The sequence below is a fragment of the Eulemur rufifrons genome, chromosome 9 (assembly GCF_041146395.1).
Source record: "Eulemur rufifrons isolate Redbay chromosome 9, OSU_ERuf_1, whole genome shotgun sequence".
Lineage (NCBI taxonomy): Eukaryota > Metazoa > Chordata > Mammalia > Primates > Lemuridae > Eulemur > Eulemur rufifrons.
The window spans coordinates 24974934-24995756 of NC_090991.1; the positions used below are offsets into that span (position 1 = coordinate 24974934).

The following is a 20823-nucleotide window of genomic DNA, read 5'->3' on the forward strand; positions in this document are numbered from 1 at the left end:
GGAATATGGATATAAGTTAATACCCTTAAATGGGTACATACAAACCAACTCAATGATGGATTCTTTCACAAATTATTTAGCTAATTGACAAGACTGAATATTTGCAATTTTTGTTTTGAAACCACCTTATTTTAAAAAACAACTTCTGCAACATTTAAACAATGAAGACATTACCCTCCTATTAATTTAGCATAGAATTCTAAAATAGGTATTTATTTTAAAAACAACAAATGTGGTTAATCTCTGGGTGCTGTGGGTGATGAAGCCACTGAACTTTCTCTTTGCTCTGGACTCCTTGTCTGAGGCTGTTTGGGAATGATTATTTTTAACTTTGCTTTCCTGTTTCTTTGCTTTCCTGGTGCATCTTGGGGGAATATGATTGATTTGGATATCAAAAGATGCACAATGTGTAGATCTAATTTATCTAAATAGAATTTTATTTCATTTTGGCTTTCCCTTGAGACTCCAAGGATAGATTCAATAATATATTTGAAAAATCCAGGTATAAAATCTATTTTATCTTTTCCTCTTCTTGCATACTCATTGATTTCTAAGTGCTTTTCCTCTTAGACTCACATTACTATCCCACTTTCCTTTCTGGACTCTACATCAAACCGTGTATGAATTACAGCAGGAGTGCTATCTGTGGAAGCCTTACTCCCCTTGTTTGTTGCAGAAGAGCAGAACATTAAACAGTGAGTGGACTATGCAGAAACGCTCTCCTTCTCCAGCTTTTTTTCTCCCCCCTCTCTCCTTTTTTCACTCTTCTCTCTTTCTCTTTCTCTCTCACTTCCCCCCCCCCCTTTCCCAATGGGAGTGTTGTTTATAGAGCATTATAATTTATAACTGAAGAGAGTGGATTTAATTTCAGTGGAGAGGCTCGCCAGCAGGGCGCCAGCCTGCAATCATATGAATCAGCAAGCTGCAAACTCTATTGAATGGAAAGTATTATCGCTGGCCACAAACGGACACTGTTTCTCCTAAACAACTCCCTTGGTGCAGGAAGACCTTGTCTTCATTCATCTATTTTACATATCTACTTCTGTTTTAATTTTGCCATTTCCTAAAAGTGTTTTCTCTTTAGATTGCAACTTTTCTCTAACTACCTTATTTCCTGACCCAGCATTGGAAACTGCTGTTGTATATTTCTGACTGATTTGGTATCTCTCCTCTCCCTATTTCTTACCATGTATGACTTTGGTTTCCCGTTCACTTCTCCTTCCTGCATACAAATCTTTTTTTTTAATGGGAGATGTTAAATATGCAAACAAGACTATGAAGAGCTATTAGCATTAATATTGTAAAATGCTAGTCAGTTTCAATCACCTAAAGTTTTATTTAATCATGGATATTTTGTTCATACTCTGATATTTTTGTATATTCATGGAAAGATTTGTTATATTTCAAAATCTGGAAGATGATTTCTTATTCTTTACATTACCCATCAAATGTCATGTAATGTTAGTACTTGTACTTTTATGTCATGTTTTTCTTACATGTTTCAGTTGTTTTTTAGAAAGTGATAGAATATGTGCATGCCTTGTGATTAGTATTTGTTTTTTGCTTTAACCCAACATCAGCTGCTTTAATGTAGTTAAACTAAACCTCTGAGTCATTTTTAAAATAAAGTTAGACTTACTTGGCTGGTACCTTTTTCAAAAGTATTTAACTGAATTCTTGTAGCTATCATAATTCTTGGGGATTTTGATAGTGAATCTTTAACTGCTATTAGACAGATTGCATTAATGTTGCATCAAATATCAGGCTATCTTCATCCAGACTTTTAAATAATTTCAACACCTATGTCTTAACAATACAATTCTAGTTGCACAAATAGCTGGTTTACTGATACTTGTTTAACGGGAGAGAGAAATTGCACATGAGACACAGTAAGACAGTTCCAATAAAGGAATTTGATTTTTGATATCTTTGGAAAAGCCAGACTAGACTGACTACATTTGTTTAAAATGAAGGGCTTGTATGTTTAAAAAATACTAACTGAAATACAAAAATTAACAAATAACAAAAGTGCTAACAGGTTAGAAATTTGATATAAAGTTCATAAGTTTTACTGTCATAAATATATCTTTTCTTGTGTGTATGTAAAGGGAAATTATTTTTTATATCAGCTTGCATATTTTCTTGATACAATTTAACATCAACAAATCAAAATATAGTAACCATAATTTTTCTCATTTCAGGCACAAACTTATGAATCCATATGTATTCATAAATTCTCTCTTTTAAAGTGTAAGAGTAGAGTTAGAGTTATAGCTAGAATTTTTTTTTGCTTTTGATTACTCTATAAGACTTACACATAGGAGCAGAAAATCAATATGTTTACCTCTGCTTATTTTCAAAATTGAACATTGCTATGATTTGATATCAGCAAAGGTACACCTCGTATCAGCTTTGAGAGAGTTTGTTTGGTTTAGTTTAAAAATCCTTGTGCGGGTAGATGTTACCTCTAATAAAAATTAACTATCAATGAAAGTAAAATTTCCTATTTTTCCCCTAAGAAGTGGTATGTGAAATGAGGAAGAAAATTGTCAGGTGATTACTGGTAAACATGTTTTTAAATCCTTTGATTCCTGACTTAAAACCAGTTGGTAAGCCTAACCCATGATATATGGATTTTTATTGAATTGTTGAGATTACAAAAACTGTAGGCAGCTATATATGTCTTCATATAGAAATCTTGTGCAATTTTAACATCCTTGAGGAGGTGGGAGAATTATATTGAAGTGTAAAGGTTTGATTAGGTTGAAATGGTTTAACAGTGAAAAGGTCCTTGGCTTCATCTTTTCAGAGGCCTGGAGAGGGAGGCCCTTTATCTATTCAGTTGTGTGTTCTTTGTTTTGTGTTTGTTTTATTTTTGCTTAAAAGATGTTCCTCTTCCTGTAATGTACTGTTCAAGACAAATCTGGATTATTTGTACCTCATTCTGATTAATTCCTATGGAAAAAAAAATCAACCGTAAGAACTCTCAAAACTCAATATTAGAACAGATGAATTCTGTGTGCCTGTGTGTTATATACAAAAGATTAGTTTCTTTAAATTCATACCCTCAAGTTAAATTAATTCCTTTAAGAATTTTCTGCAGTGAAGTAGGAGAAAAAAATATGATAGTTATCTTTGATTTAATAAAAATAAATATTGAAAATAAAATCATCTATAAATACATCTGTCCAAAATCTTTACGTGCTACCAGATTTAAAGACATAAATTAAGTGCAGGGAAGTACTTTCACTAAAAAGTTACTTTTTATTATCTAAAGCAGGGTGGTTATTTTTTTGCAGAATTCTTGCACGTTATAGTAGCCTGACTTCTTAACACATTATCTGATTCCTTGATCAGAAAAACTTTATAAAAATAGTCAGAGTTGATTTTTTAAAAATGTACTAGGTGACCTTGTAAAAGTCCCTACACTAGTCATATAGTGACTATTTCACATTTAAGTAATTGCTGTTGCATTTCTTGACTGTTACCGAGTTTCCAAGCATTGCTTTAATAAAACTTGTTCGGGCATCATGGCAGACAACTGTTTCTCTCCCTGTAACTGTGCCCCTGCACAGTGCGCTTGGCAGACTTAGCAAAGCTTAAAAGTCAGCTGCATCTGTGAGATCCAACTTTGCTTTGACTGGGAGCAATTGAGTACACCATTTGTTTTCTTTTCTAGATATCACAAAAGTTTTATTTTCCATTTACTGGGGCTATTTTTAATTGCCTAGGGCTGATGGTTTACCAATTTTTCTAACATCTATGCCTCCAAAATATAAAAAAGGTCATGGCCTTATTACTGATTGTAGTGGATAACACTATGGTCACTCTAGTTAAAATTGTGACCTTGAAGTGGGGAGGGGGCAGTTGGGGTGGGGAAGGCCCTACTGGTGGTGGCTTTCTTCACATTTTAGAGCTTTGATGTGTTTCCACAGCTGATATAAATGCAGAGGGGAGGTGGTCAGGGAAAAGCAGCTGGCTGGCAGCGACAGATTAAAATATTTCTGACCCACAAATGTAACCAAATGCCCATATTTCTTCATTTAACATAATTAATACCTTGTATTCCCATTGACTTTGATAAAGTAGCCTTCCTCTTCCCACCCCATCCCCCTTTCCTCTGTCAACTTTGGGAAGACTACAAGAGATCTACAGTTAAAATACTCTGCAGATGATGAAGGATAGCATGTCTTAAAAAGGCTAACATCAAAAGTCTCAATTAGGTTGCTGCCTAGCAGGAAGCTTATAACCACATTAAAATGGAAAAGTTATTTCATTTTTAGTATACTGTATTTCAGCATCAAGGGTTGCAATCTAAGAGTAATATGAAACATTTTGGTTTGGCTGCCAAGTAAATCCACGTTTTGTTATAAATGTATAATAACAGGAAATACATGAAAAGTGTTAAATATTTCTTATTGAATATTGTTAAAGAGGAATTCTAGTTGCAATTGGAATTTAGAAAAGGCCTGGGATGGATTTTGATCACGTTGCAAGGTCCACTAGTTGCATTTCATTTAAGGCAGTTGTCCCTATTTCATTACCACAGAACATAGTAATTTTTAATTCTTTAAAAGACAGAGAGGGGCACAAATGTGCCTATGGGTTTAAGCAATATTTGATTGATCATGTTATCATGTGATTATACCAGTGTCTTTTTTTTTTTTCTCTTATATTGCCTCGGTGTACACATTTCTGAAAGAAAAGATAGATGATGTCTTCATTTTAAATGATCTAGTAGTGGTTGAAGAGGCCATCTGGAAAGGTGATGTCAGCTGAGGGCAGGGGCAGTCGCTGGGTGAGGGTAGTCAGCCGCCTCTCCCCTCCAGCACACACCAGCCTCCCCAAATCCAGTTTCATGGTGCCTGAGTTGCTGTCTGGTTGGTTGAACTCATTCTCCTCAGCTGATATTTAACTCAGCTTATGCTGGAAAAGTATTAGTACTGCCTTCTCTGGCCTTTACAAACATGATTGCTGGACAAAGATGAGCAGCACTGATCTGCTGTGATGGACAGAATTCAATTATATTACTCTCTCAGAGGGAAAAAAGCACACATTTAATGCTATAACTAAATTGGATTCCTTCTACTAAGAAATCCTGAATTTGTGTTTAATAGCCAGCTAAATGTAGAGCTGATTTATATTTACAGGCTGGTTGTAGATTTGGTTGATAGAATATAAAGTTTGATCTGTATGTGGATGGTTTTACTACCCCAAATGAAACGTACATATGATCCTGTACCATTTTTTCTTAAGTAAAAATTGAAGCTCTTTTATTGGAAAATATCCTGGGTAAGTAAACAGACAGTGATTTCAAAGTGTATGGAGCCACAGTTCTTAGAGGAGTGTGTATGGTGTGTGGCTCACACAGGAAGTGGGAGCACCACCAAGATTCTCATTCACTGTGAGATGGGGGTGGCAGAGAGTCATTTCTCAGGAGAAAGAGAGGCTCACAAATGGAATTGCAGGAGTGTTTCTGCTAGCTAGGTTTCTTTTTATTCCCGACAAATAAATGTTTCATATGCATTTGCCTCGAGCAGGAGAATTTACTCATATCATAGATACAGAGAAAGGACAGATACACGTACTATATTTTAGTGGAGATGTCCTGACAGAATTTCTCCCTATCTGTTTTCATGCTACAGTCTGTTGTGCAGCAGCAAGACCAAGATGACTCCAGTAATAAACCTTATTGGTATGGTTCACTGATTTTTTTGGACTCTGCATTTATTTTAGCAGACTTCTCTAATAGCATTTTGCAGTTTTCAGCTTTTTGTTGTTGAAAACAAAAATAATAAGTAAACCAGTTCAGTGATATATTTCTCTTTCTGAAACCGATTCCATGTCATAGTGCCCTACTCGGGGAAGAGCAACATCTCTAGCCAAGCCTGCAACCTGAGGAACTATGCCTGGTGGAATATGAGAAAGAGGGTATTATTTACATTCTTAATGTTTCTGCCTTTTATTATTATTTGGCACACTCAAGAGGACCAACAAGGTGTTAAGAATTTTTCCTTAATGAATTATGTGCATACATACATACATGCATATCTTGTTCAAGTTTTATACGTAATTCTGTAATTTAGTCGTACTTTGGGAAAAGATCAAGGCAACATTCTATTCACATTCATTCAACAAATTTTTGTTGAGCACCTATTGTATGACATGATACTGAGTACCTAGAATGGATTTATCAGAGTTGATGTTGTTATTCTCATCATATGAGTGAAGCACTGCAGCACACATGATGAATATTACTCAATGAAATGTTTTTTCTACACTAAAATTTGGCAGATAAATTCTTCTCAACAAACTCTCAGGAGATGGGATACTTTCTATTCTCTTAATACCTGAATGACCAAGATATTTTAGGTGTGAAGGTATAATTACAGTACATTTTTCCAATACAGAGCTGTGCGAAGTCTTTATTTAGTTTAAAGGTTTTATTCCAGAGTCCTTTCTGGAATATAGGTGAAGAAGTGGTAATATTCTATTTACTTAGGAGTCAGACATACAACTGACAAACTCTCAAAGCAAAGATTTAATTAAAGTGACCATATTTTGGGGCACTGAAATCAATGATAAAGACGTGACTTTTTTTTTTTTTTTGAGGCACCAATATTGGGAAATTTATAAAACCCTTAATAGAAGGCAATAAAAGTACTATGGAATCATGTGTATAGTGATTCTGAAACAGTGGCAAGATACTGAATTATCTTCTAAATCAGTAAAGAAATATTTAATTATCTTCAGTATAATTTTTGTATGAAGCATGTGCTGTTGTTTAACTATGTCCCCCAACATTCATGTGTTGGAAACTTAATCTCCAGTGCAATGGTGTTAGGGCTTAAAGTTATACAGCAAGATATTGCCAGATCTAGAATTCAAATTCAGATCTTCTTACTACCAGTCTCTCACTGAACTACATTCTTTCCCTGACCTATAAATACTTACATTTTTGAGGGTGAAAGAAATCTCACCATCATTATTTTTAAGCTTCAGACATGATTTAGCAGGTACCTGTGGAAGCTCCTGCTGTGACCTGAGCGTTAGTTACTAGGTACTATAAAAGAGGGTCCCCTGACTCAAATGGTTTACAGTCTAATGGGGTGGACATATATAAAACTGGACTACAAGGTAAACAAGTAAATGTCACAGAATAGGTTTACATAAATATGCTGTGGGAGCCCAGAGGTCAGAGGAGAAACCCTGTTTATGAGCCCTAGGGCTTCTTGTACCGGAGACATTTGAACAGGTATGTTGGGAAGGGCATTCTATGCAAAGGGAAGTGCTGTGATTTACTTTATGTTTGTTAGTGTTTTTGTAACTAGTACCTATTTTCCTCTTTTTGGTCTCATCTTTTTGCTCCAGGCCTACTTTTCACAATCTTAGACACTTGTACACTTGCCTCACTGCTAAAACCTACTTATTGATGTTTGCTGTAAGTGTAGATTTACTTTCCCTCCCCTTTGGTATGATATGGCACTGCTTGCCTCCTCATGGTGGGGATAATTTTATTTCTCCATTGGCTTTTATCACTCATTGGAAACAAATGAAATTTATGCCCACTGACATAATTCAACATTAGCTTATTTCATTTGGTGGATCAAGCTTGACTTTTCTTTTTTCCCATATTGTCTTCCTCTGTCTTTCTGTTTTTCATGTCTCTGTCTCTATGCTTTTTCCTACCCTTCCATGGTTTCTCCTCTGTAACTCCCATACTCTGGAAGATCTTGTTGGTGGCTCTTTGACACTAACTCTATATCTATTTACACCTATCTTGTTCCTTGAGTCTTTTTTGTTTCTCCATTCTGCTACATTTTGTATTTGACATTTAATTACCATGCTGCAAACTGGGTTGGCATCATTTTGTGTGAAGAAAATGCAATCGAATGAAAGTTTGTTTATTTTTAATAGCGACTTTGAATGCCTAGAGATTAGGTCATAATTTTCTCACCTTTTCAAATATTTATCTCTGATTTTTCCTCCTGCTGAAGCTTAGAATTCCAGAGTGTTTTTCCTCGTAATTTAATTAGGCCACAAGTTTGAGGCTTAATGATAGATCAAAAAATGTATGATATGCTTGAGAGATCAAGACAGCAAATTGATTACTGTTGTTGCAGAGGTTGGCAAATGTGGGAGAGGGAGCAGGTACTGCCCTGTGCTGCAGGATCTGAGTCAGTGATCAAGGTCAGTTTCAGTTCATTTACTTCTGAGGGCTTATACTCATTGTAAATACAACTGCTCGTACCTTATATTATCATTATATTATAATATAGTGTTGGAATGACTTATATTCACTTCAATCATGTCCTAGAGTAATATAAGATGCTGAAAGTTCTAGAGTAGAATAAACTGATTTCGGGCCATTTGCCTAGTTTCCTAATGCCCACAAATGAAAAAAATTTCACCTCTCAAGGTGTAAGGGTGGATAAATACTCTCACCCATGCTTAGATTAGACAGGGCCCTTAATCTAACCTGATCATCTAAAATCATCATTTTGAGGAGCAATATACAGGGATTTCCGTTGTGCTTTCAGCTAACACATCATTTAACATTGGGATGTATTTCATGCTAATTACTAAGACCTCACAGTCAAGAAATATGTTTTCTTATCAGTTCTAATACTTGTTTCATTCCTTTGTTCAGATAGAAAACAAGTTGTTTTGACCACAAATTGCTAATTAGCTTACTTTTAAATGATGTTTAATGGTTTTCACTTGAAACAAAATGGCAAATCATTTTAACTTAACAGGTTTTAAGAAATCTAGAATGAAGATTTTAGATTATGTGTCCAGTCCTTTATGCAGAAGTATAATAACTCGATTTGGGGTTTTGTACATGGATGACCTAAGTGTGCTATAAGATAGGATTCTTTTGTTTAAGGCTTCCTCAGTGTACTTTAGAAGCTCTCCACACCTTCATAAATAAACACAACATCAGAAAAATCTCTATACGTTTTCATTTGTTAAATATATGTTAAAGACCATTTGAGTAGCAGACAGTGGTCTTGGTGATAAAATAATGTATTAGAGGTTTTTTAAAGCTAAGAATATTTGTAGTTAATGGACCATTTTTACTTACCTCATTTAAAATAGATTTTGCTCCTTCCAATTTCTATAAGTTGATTTTTCTAAAGATGAAATAACATTCACTTTCTAATCATTAATTGGATACTCCAAACATAGACTTTTACAAGGGCTTAAATAAATGCAGGCACCAAACATACCCTTCCACCTGAAACAAACTGGAAAATTATATGATATAATGGTTTTCAAGGTCCTATATATCAAGCAATTAAGGACAGTGATCCCAGAAAGATGGGAAACAAATGAAGTGCGCCCTACAGTTGTCCCAGCTCACAGCCGATACATATTGTAGGGAGAGGAAATCCAAGTGGAATACAGCGGTCTCCCTGAGTGAGAGAGATGAAGGTGGGAATCTGGGGAGGTCCCGGTGGCTAGAGGTCACACACCAGAGTGCCTGAGAGAAAAGAGCTGCAGAAAGAGAGTTCATGCTCTAGAGACCTTCAGAGGAGATCCTGCGAGCCTTGAGTTGAGCACATGGGAAACGACCCAAGACCCAGGAAAGAACCATTTAAAAAGATTAGAGGGAACATTCACAGGAGTTTACACAGGGCTGGGAATAATTTCTCTTCCCATCTGCCAGATATGAAAATCTCATAATTTACAGGTAAGCAAGTAGAAGATTTTTGTTTCAACAGTGGGGCAAAATTTCTCCTAGGCTAGATTCCTCTAGTCCTACCTTGCTTAAAAGCAAGCCCCAAGGCACATCATAACTAAATTGTGTATAATCGGTGATAAAAAGAAAATTATAAGGTTCTTACATTGTACATGAAGTAGGATAATACTCTCTACATGTAGATTTTGGTAAGTTACCAATATATGCTATAAATCCTAAAGCAACCAGTAAAATAACAGAAATACAGGTAATACGTTAACAACTTAGATAAAATGGAATCCTAAAAATATTCAGTAGATCCAGAAGAATTCATGGGAACAAAAAAGAAAAAATGGAACAAAGAACATATGGACAAATAGAAAACACATATATAGAAAGATGGTAGATTTAAACCCAGCCATAACAAAAATCATATTAAATGTAAATAGTCCAGATACCCAGTTAAACAACAGATAATGTCAGATTGGATTAAAAAGGCAAGATTCAACTACATGCTGCCCCTAAGAAATGCGCTTAAACATATAGACACAAATAGGATAAAAATAAAAAGATAGAGGGCGCAGTGGCATGTACCTGTAATCCCAGCTACTCAGAAGACTGAAATGGGAGGATCACTTGAGCCCAGGAGTTCAAGACCAGCCCAGGCAACACTGTAAGACCCTGTCTCAAAAAAAAAAAAAAAAAAGTAAAATGATGGAAATAATAATGTACTATAATGATATAGTATACTAATACTAATTTTTAAAAAAGCAAGAATGACTATATTAATAGACAAAGTAAACTTCAGGACAAAGAATATTATCACAGAATAAGGGACCATTTCATAACACAAAGAGGTCAGTTCATGAAAAGAACATGTCAATTCTAAATGTTTATATACCTGATCACAGAGCTTCAAAATATATAAAACAGAACTGATAGAACTACATGTAGAATTAGGTAAATACACAATTATAGTTGGAGACTTCAATATCCCTCTCATAATAATTGATAGACAAAGAATCAGCAGGAAGATAGAATATTTGGATAGCACTAATAATCAACTTAATCTAATTGACATTTATAAATAGAAACACTACCAACAGCAGAACTACCTTCTTTTCAAGTGCACACAAACTACTGCAGTAATCCATATTCTGAGTCATAAAGCAAGCCTCAATAAATTTAAAGGATTTAAATCATGCAGTGTTTTCTGACTGCAATAGAATTAAATTAGAAATCATTAACCACAAGATAATTAGAAAAGATCACCAAATATTTGGAACCTAACACTTCTAAATAACTCATAGATTTAAGAAGAAATAAAAAAGGAAATCAGAAATTATTTTGAACAGAATGAAGATTAAGACAAAACATTTCACAATTTGTGGAATGCACTAAAACAGTATTTAGAGGGAAATTTATAGCACTAAATACCTAAATTAGAATAAGAAGATCTAAATCAATGACCTCAGGTCACATCTTAAAAAACTATAATAAGGATCAAAATGGAAATCATTTAAATAAAAAAAATACAGAAAATTAATGAAAACTTAGTTGCTTAATTTCAGCACCAGTTATGTGATCCACTTAAATAAAAGAGGTAAATTGGACTCCATCAAAATCAAGAACATCAGTTCTTCTAATGATATGTTAATGGATTTCACACACTGGGAGAATTTTTAAAAATATATTTATTTATTTATTTTTTGCTGTACACATTCAGAGAAACTTCTCTAGTAACGAACTATAGAAATGATCCCTGAAAGTATAGTCTTTAAAATTTATTTTTAAAAATTGACAAAAATTGTGTATACTTATGGTCTACAATATGATTGTTTTTGTGTGTGGTGAGAGCATTTGAAATTTGCTCTGAGCAATTTTGAAATATGCAATACATTATTTTTATTAACGATAGTCACCATGCTTTGGAATAGATCTCAAAAAACTTATTCCTCTAACTGAAACTTTGTACACTTTGACCAACATTTCCCCGTTACCCCACCCTCCGGCCTCTGGTAACCACAATTCTATTCTCTGCTTCTGTGAGCTTGATTGTTGTAGAGTCCGCATATAATTGAGATCATGTTTTATTTGTCCTTCTGTGCCTGGCTTGTTTCTCTTGGCATGATGTCCTCCATGTTCATCTATGTTGTCACAAATGACAGAATTTGCTTCTTTTTTAAAGCTGAATAGTATTCCACTGTGTATATATACTGCATTCTTTTAATCCATTTGTCTGTTGATAGACACTTAGGTTGATTTCATAACTTGGCAACCATGCATAACGCTGCAATGAACATGAGAGTGTAGGTATCTCTTCAACATGCTAATTTCATTTACCCAGTAGTAGGATTGCTTGTGTTTTATATGGTTAAATAAGGAGATGACCAAAGTATGATTTCTTCAGTCACACAGTCTTAATGGCTATACAAAGAGATTCTCTCTCTCTATTTTTCCCCATGATGCTCAAGAGAGGGAAAATAACAAGAACAAATCTTACAGGGAAAATACTCAGTAGACACAGTGAGTGAGTTCCATTTTGTTTAGAGTCCAATTAATAAAGTCTAGTTGCTCAATTAGGATAGAATCAGGCCACTGTGGATGTAAAGTCTAATTGAAGTTTGAGGTGTACCTTTCTATGAGAGCACCTCAGGAGAGACAGTTTGACCAACACAGTGTAGATCCCCCAAGGACACACCAGGGTCTTTGAACACTAGTGGGTGGTGTGGGTGTTGGTAGGTGAGACTGGAGAATAGCTCCAAGGCTGACAGAGAGTATCCCTGCTGCAACCTGAGCTCACTGTGTGTCTTGTCAAAATCTTGGGTTTATATGTGTTTTGGAGTCCAGTTGTTGAGGCCAGTACTCACATAATGTGGTCTGATAAGGTGTGATGTACATTCTGGGGAAGAAGGGCACAATACTTCATGTTCTTATCATAGCAAAACATATGTCACTGACGTAGCAAGTTATATGAGTGTTTGGAATCATTTCAAAGCTACAGAACAGCTGGATTATATGATAGTCGTATTTTTTATTTTTTTAGCAGCCTCAATACTGTTTTACATAATAGCTATACTAATTTACATTCCCACCAACAATATGCCATGGTTCACTGGGAGAATGTATTAATGGAAGCCACACATAGGGAGAAAATATTTTCAGATCACTTGTCTGATAAAGGACTTGTATTCAGAATATATAAAGATATAAAAACTCAAAACTCATTAAGAAAGCAAACAACTGAATAAAAAATTAGGCAAGTTTAAAATGTAGAGAAACATTTTAAGGGGAAAAAGATATATGTGTGTGAGGGTGTGTGTGTGTGTGTGTGTGTGTAACCAGAAGAGCTGTTTACCTGGAGAATGTTTTTCTCCCCATTTTTGTTTTCTTTTAACTCAAAGACACAATTTTTAGTTTTATTTCCTGATAGCAAAAGAAATGAAGAAAACTCAGCCCTCCAAAGGCCAAAGCCCTGTCCCTCTGTGGCCGGTGATTTGTTTTTCTTTCTAGGTTGACAATTGTGTAATAAACTTGATGACACTGTCAATCTTTTATTTTTAAAAATGGGCAAAGATTTGAATAGATTTCGCCAAATAAGAAATATAGATGGCATAAAAGAAAAGCATGTGCAAAAATGTTGAATACCGTTAGTCCTTAGGAAACTGTAAATTAAAACCACAATGAGATACCACTACATACTTATTAGATTTTCTGAAATTAAAAAAACTGACCACACCTAGTCTTGGCAAGGACATAAAGCAAATGGAGCACTGCTGTTGGAAATATAAAATCATACAAGCATTTTGGAAAACTGCTTGGCAGTTTCTTAAAACATTATATATAAACATATCATATGACCTTGCCATTCCACTCTTAAATATTTAATCAAGAGAAATGAAAGCAGTATCAGCTATATTTGTGGTAGTCAAAGACTGGAAAGGACCCAAATGTACATTGTCGTGTAAATGGATAACAAATTGGTGTTTATCCATAAAATGGAATACTACTCAGCAATAAAAAGGAATGAATTTTTGATAAATGCAATAACATGGATGAATCTGAAATAATTAAGTAAAAGGAGCCAGACCAAATGATACATACTGTATGGTTTCAGTTATATAAAATGCTAGAGGTATGCCAACTAATCCATGGTAATAGAAAGCAAATTAGTGGTTTCCTGGATATAGAAATGGTGCAAGAAGAGAGATGAACAACAAAGAGGTATGAGGAAACCTTTGGCAGTGATGGCTATATTCCTTATCTTGATTGTGGTGATAGTTTCATGGATAATATATATCAAAACTTGCAAATTGTACACTTTAAATATGTACAGTTTACTGTTTGTCAATTAAACTGTTAAATTCTCAAGGGTGATGGTTTATGCAAGAGGTGGGGAACCTTTTCATGTGGGAAGGCTGCATTAATTTAGCTGTAATCAAATAAGGCAGCATTCAAGAAACTTCAATCAGGTACACTTAAAACTTGCATTGTTTTATAAAAATCTAACTGCTATGTACTTAATAATTTCAAAAAATGAAAACTGTTTGTTAATTTTAAAGTTAACTAGCCTTTTAATGATCTTGCTTTTTGTTGAAAAGCATTTGAATATTTGGTTGCAGCATGGAGGTCCGCAGTTTCAGTTGCTCCTCTGGATGGGTATTAGTCATTTGTGACCTTAAGGGTGTCGTGATTTGGGTTAGGTGGGAGAATGTAGATTTGCAGCAATAAGTGGTTGAAAAGCAAGAAAGCATTTTTCAGGCATGTTGCCAAAGGTGTGGGTATTCCACTGCATTTTTCCGTTTTTCAACTGGATCTTTCTTAGCATCAGTGACTTTAAAATGTCATCTACTGAGAGAGCTCATTCAGTTCCATCTGTAGTTCTTTAGGTGCCTTTTTGATATCAAGTAGGTGAGGCTGAAATGCTAATTTGAGTGTGATGTCATAACTTGAAAAGTCAGTGAACCTTTCATTGTATTCTCCAATTAATAGGTCTATAACAGCTGTGTATTCTTCCAGTGATTTGCATATATCATCCTGCTTATCAGTGACCTTTGCTAACTGGGGAAGTATTCATCAGAAATTTCCTTTTAAAGAAGTGTTTTGAAAAAAGATAGCTTTTTTCAAAATGCTTGGATTTTTTGCCACATATCGTGTATCGACTTAGTTTTACCTTGCAAAGAAATATTCAAGTCGTTTGGTTTGACATGATATCACACAGAGATATGCTGTATTCCTATAGAAATCTTGTTTTTAACAATTCACATTGCTGATTCTGTTCTTCATAGAATTTAACTATCTGTTCTTTCGGAGAAAAGATTTTGGCCAATACCCCTGTCCCCAGGATAGCCAGTGCACTTTAGAATGATACGGCAAATCCACACAGAATACCTCATCTTTCAACTTTAGCATGTTATGAAACTGACCATGCCATGTTCCATTTGCATGAATATAGTTATCAATACTTACAACTTGTTGCAAAGTGTCACTTAAAATAGTAGTTTTAGCACAGAGATTTTGCTGATGCAAGATACAATGAAAAGAAATGAGAGCATCTGGATCTGTTAATACTTTTTTTTTAATCTGTGCAATAAACTGTTCGTGTTTTCCTGTCATAGAAGGTAAACCATCTATATATATGCTCACTTAATTTACCAAATTCAGTCCAACTTTGCTACATTTATCTTGAAAGTTGTTGAAGATGTCTATTCTCCATGTTCTGTTCGCAAGAGTGCCCAAAGTAAATAACTCTTCGTAGCAAAGAAAATCCTCTGTTATGACTCAAATGAAGTATAAAACCTGCACCAAGTCAGTAGTATAAATTGATTCTTCCAAAGCGATTGAATAATATATATTTTCCTTTTGAAATATTGCATGAGGTTGCTCTGTTAAGTTGAATGCTAATTCATGCTGCAAATCAGTTACAATTTTCCTTGAAAGAGGCAGTTGTCTCTACTTTGAAACTTTATCAGGGTCTAAGCATCCTACAACTTTGACAATGCATTCTTTCACAATTTCTACATCACTGAATGGCTTCCCCTTTTTCCCGAGTATATAAGCTACTTTATAAGTTGCTTCACTGGCATTATTTCCAGGTCTTATTGCTGCTTGAAAGAATTGTGTTTGCTTTTGCTTTTCATCTTCTAATTTCTACAATACAACCTTTCATGCCTGTCCCTATAATTAAAAATATTTATGGTCCTTATGAGTGTTACCATGCTGATGAGCATTGAATTTCTTTAATGTTGATATTGCAGTATCACAAAGCAAGCAAATCATCTTATCTTTAGCAGAAACAAGATAATATTGCAATTCCCAATCCTCATTAAAAAATCCGTTTTCTTCTTTCAGCATTCTCTTGGTTCTTCTTTGACACGATGGGCTGTTAAGCAGACAAAATTAAAAAATACAGTTGAGCTGTGCAACTATTCACAAATTGTACTTCAAACAGAAACACAGTACACCGCTGTCAAAAGCTGATAATAGACTGGCGTACTCGACCCCCATAAACTCTTGCCAACCAGCTTTTTGTGGTAGTGGCGCCAGTCAGGCAGGGGAAGTGAGAACTAAATCATGAGCACAGCAGCTGTCAATTTAGCCCTTATGGTGTACTAATTCTAATTGTGCCGATCAATCTGGGAGGATTATTTCATTGAAACTTATTTTATTCTTTGGTATTTTAAATATGTTCATTTTAAAAAATAAAAATATAAAAGGCAAAAATGTATTAATAAAAATAAAAGGATTCATTCTGTAAAATTTATATTCAGTCAAAAGGCCACACTTAAGAACCTAGAGGGCCACATATGGCCTTAAGGCTGTAGATTTCCCACCCCTGGTTTATACCCTCATTCTGAATTCTCTTCAGCAATGCTATTTTGAGATTTTTTTTTTTTTTTTTTTTTTTTTAGTATACTGATTATTCCAGTAGGTCTTTCAACTGGAATTTAAATAGTTTCTAGCCATTGTACCTGACTTGTTTCCAAACCCATCACTATTTAATGAGAGAACTGAATTTATGACATTTTCATTTTGGAATAAACCAATCCAATAGGTATATTGCCTAAGAACATGTAGTACAGCTCGTAAATGGGTAACCTTTTGTCCTACATCTCTGCGTTGCATCATAAAATAAACATTAGGTACTTATATCTTTGAATGTTGGGATTGGTGTTTTGCTTGTGACTCTTCAAATACGGACATAAATCCCAATCTTTTTTTATTTTAAATAACCTTCCCAAATTCACAGGTTCTGGTTTGGTGAGCTGTATCTACCCAATCTACCATCTTATTCCATGGAAGTCCTGTGTGGACATTATATTTTGAAATCTGTATTGCAAAGTCTTTTATCCTTTTATTAGGTTAGTACTTAAGCCTTAGACATAAAAAAGACTATCAGTGAAAATCAATTGAAATGTAGTTAGATAAAGATCTGATGTACAAGGCAGAAGGCTTAGTTGCAGCACAATATAATCAATTAGGACCCTCCAGCTGCATACAGAGTTTTACCCATCCAATCACTTTTCACACATTTCCTCCATTAGCTTGACTAGAGTTCTTCTTTTTTTAATGTGAATTATGATGAATGAGATTGTTGTTATGAATATAGAGATGGGTCATTATCCTACAGAAACCAGATTGTGCTAGCGTTTAGTGATTAGGGCTATCTGCTTCTGCTATCAATAAAGTACAGATTTATCTGTCTCAAATTATGATTAGGAAGCTGTAGTCATTGTTATCTAATTCGTTTAGCAATGTTACAACACAAATTTGTTACAATACAAATTTACAATATAAAATTGTTTTTGTTCATCTGGGTAATCTATATAATTTTTAAGTTAGTTGTAAGGATAAAGGAATATAATTTATCAAACAGAGGTGGGAAATTTTTCATGGCTTAAAATCAAATAAATATTCCTAAGGAATTAGTATCCCCAAATTTAACACCCTGGGTATAGCCCTTTAAGATATCAAAATGTGGAAAGAACAAACAAATACCCTATAAGAAAGCTAGAATCTTGTGAAGTGATGAACATCAGCTTGTTACAGAAGTCTTACAGTTATTGCACTCTGAAAAATTATATGACTGTTTTAATTGGGCTTGAATTGGGGAATTCAAGAGGTGAGAAAGAGTTACTGAGTTTGGTTTAATGTACCAAGTGACCGATATGTCATTACTAGGTAAATTGGGCCAGTCAGCCAATGTTAGCATGTTTTAGTTTTAAAAACACTTCAATCCTTAGAGAACCTCTATCCAGTTAGGTTGGTAGAGAAGGTCCTCCTAGGAACAACTATTGAATTTTAATCAATAGCTGTTTTTCTTTGCCCTTAATATTGAGTTTTTGTGTTTGTTGTTAAGTTTTTCCTATTCAGACTGCTGTTGTCACAGAAAAAGGTATTTGGGGAAAAAAAAATCTAGAATATAGTGCCTACAATACTCAGGCTTCACAGATGTCAGTGCATGGATAGAAAAATTTTCATTGTCTGCAGGTGTGAATAATTTTAATGTTATGTGGAAAGCAGGAACTGTTCCCTGACAGTGGTAGACACCAAAGAAAGCCCCAGTAGAGCTGCTATTCTTGGAAGTTTAGTTAAAACAGGCCAGCTTTTGAGGTCCATTGATGAAAAGACCTTTGTGTTTTGTGCCATGAGGTGGGGGAGGAATATTCAGTACTAGAAGAGTTAATAAACACCAAGAGCTGTGCTCATCTTGTAGCTTTAGAAGGCTTAATCTGTAAGCTTGATTACCTCCTAACCCTCTATCTCTTGCCTCTCCCTTGAAGCACTGCGAGGGCTTTACGGTGGTATTAGTGGCATTTTGCCCAACATTGGTTTTAGGAAAATCATTCTACAAGAAAGAAAAGCAGAAAGACTGGATCTGTCTGCTGTGTGTGGTCATTAACACAAGACTAACCTTATGAGCTCCAGAGGGCAGGAGAGGATGTCTGTCCTTAGTAGAATACTGCAGGTAAAATGTCACTGTCTCTCTTTTTTTTTCCCCCAGGCTAACTTGTTCCAGGCCTTGTGGCATCATCTAGAAGGGGACTCCCTTTAGACACTTTTAGCAGGATATTCAGTTGTATATTATGGCGAGCCCTTTTTATTTGCTGTCTTATTTCATAAAAATATACTACAAGCTGTAGCTATCTGGGATTTTTTTAGACACTCACACAGAGTTGCTTTGTAATTAATTCTTGGTATTGAGATATTCTGGAGTCTGAGACCAGATTGAGTGCACCCTATTTTGCCAAGCATCATTAAGTCATTAGTGTAAGAGACTTGTGAAGGACCGATTAAAAGCTCAGAGAAGCCATTGTACATTTTTATATTAATCCCAAGAGCTTTCTAATATTCTCTTTTCTCATTCTAATGAGAAGTCTGAGAAGATGATGTATTATTTCATTTAAAAAAATCTTGGAAGATAAACCAAGACAGGAAAATGATTATGGCCACAGATAAGAGATTAAACTATTCAGCCAATAAGCTGCAATAAATAAATTCTGAGCCAATATACTGTTAAGCTGGGAGCCACTGGGTAGAAATAATGTGGCTAAAATTTTGACCTAGTGTTGCCAGGGGATGGAAGAGGAACAATGAAAGTTCTCATTTGCTCCCGGGGTATTCCAGAGTTGTCAGGTCACCTGAAGAATAGCTCTGCCCTATGAATATGAGGAAACAACTCTAAGGTCCTGATAACAAGTGGGGGCCTTGATAGCATGTGAAGGCTTGAGGGCTGAAGCTTGCTACCTTTGTCAGAGAGCTTTGGCCCCGTGCTGTGTGTCAGTGAAACAGAAAGCAGCAGGCAGAAACAAACTTGACTACATTTCCTTGAACAGATGGCATATGGCATTATCTACAGTAGGCTTTGTGCTTTAGGCATAGAACTCAGTTATCCTAGCCATGCAGCACTTGAAATGAGGGGGAAATAAGAGGACTGTGAAGAGCCTGAGGATAGAATAGAAGCTCCATGAGGACAGGGTATTATCTTTTGTCATTGCATCCCTAGCAGTTGGAATAGTCCCTGGCAGGTAATATCAATTTGATAAAAATTTTAAGTAATTAATTGGTATGACTGGTGAAGGAAGAGATGATTAGTTCCTTGCCTGAGCCCATGCTCATACAGTCAGGCCTGACTCTCTGCAGGTCCGCTGGTAGTAATCAAATGGAGGATTCTAAGCATATCAGAGCAAAGTATGGAGTTGCCATGAGATAATTCTGATAGCCAGAGAACTGAGAAGCTACTCGTTGCTTTGGGTAATGTTATCTTTGTACCTTTGCTAGACTATTTATGGAGCAGAACACCCAGAAACAATCTTTTGTGCACTAATACAGCCAAAGAGCCTAACTATTCCAATCATTTCCTTCTGATGGTCTGAAGTCATTTCTTTTGTCTTTTGGAAAAAAATCTGCAGATTGGGGTTTCTTATGAACTGTTGAATGATGATAAAGTGGGTGGTCACAGTCTGAATTCAGAGAAGATTGTCTTCTTATTGCTGGTCTGAGGTACCAGCTGTGCTTCAGTTATGTTATTTGCTCAGTGAGAGGGGACGCATTGAGGTAGTAGAATACATATCCACAGACTTGAGAAGATGCCTTCAGAGAGGAAACAAACATAAAATTTTCCATTTTCTTTTTTTCCTCAAAATATAAATAGCTTTAACTGTCTTTTCTGTTTATACTGATATAACATATTATACTCATTATTGAAAATTCAGCATGAGAAAATAATGAAGAATGTCGCAATTATCCCAAAACCCCATGTCACAGGGATAGCTCCATGTAACATTTTGTTCTACAGTTTCCAGATCTCTCTGTGTATATGTCTGTATATTGTGTTGTTATATATAAATGTTATTACTAACAACACTGCTGTGAAATCTTTGCTTATACATCTGTTCATAACATGGTTATTGGCTATAGGATAGATTCCTAGAGGTACAATTGCTGACTCAAAGAATATAGATGTTTTAGGCTAGGCACGGTGGCTCACCCCTGTAATCCCAACACTTTGGGACTTTTGGAGGCCGAGGGAGGAGGATCGCTTGAACCCCGGCATTTGAGACCAGCCTGGGCAACACAGTGAGAGCTTGTCTCTTTCAAAATTAAAAAATTAAAAAAAAAAAATTAGCCAGGTGTGGTGG

At 35.3% G+C, this 20823-nt stretch overlaps 1 protein-coding gene and 1 pseudogene across 9 annotated transcripts in view; one reads left to right on the forward strand and one right to left on the reverse strand.

Annotated features, from left to right (window-relative positions):
• The window catches only part of BCAS3 (BCAS3 microtubule associated cell migration factor), a 555013-nt gene that overhangs the window by 354794 nt on the left and 179396 nt on the right, over positions 1-20823 (forward strand). The gene's annotated exons all lie outside the window — the stretch shown is intronic.
• Positions 11383-11460, reverse strand: LOC138392654 (small nucleolar RNA U3; annotated as a pseudogene).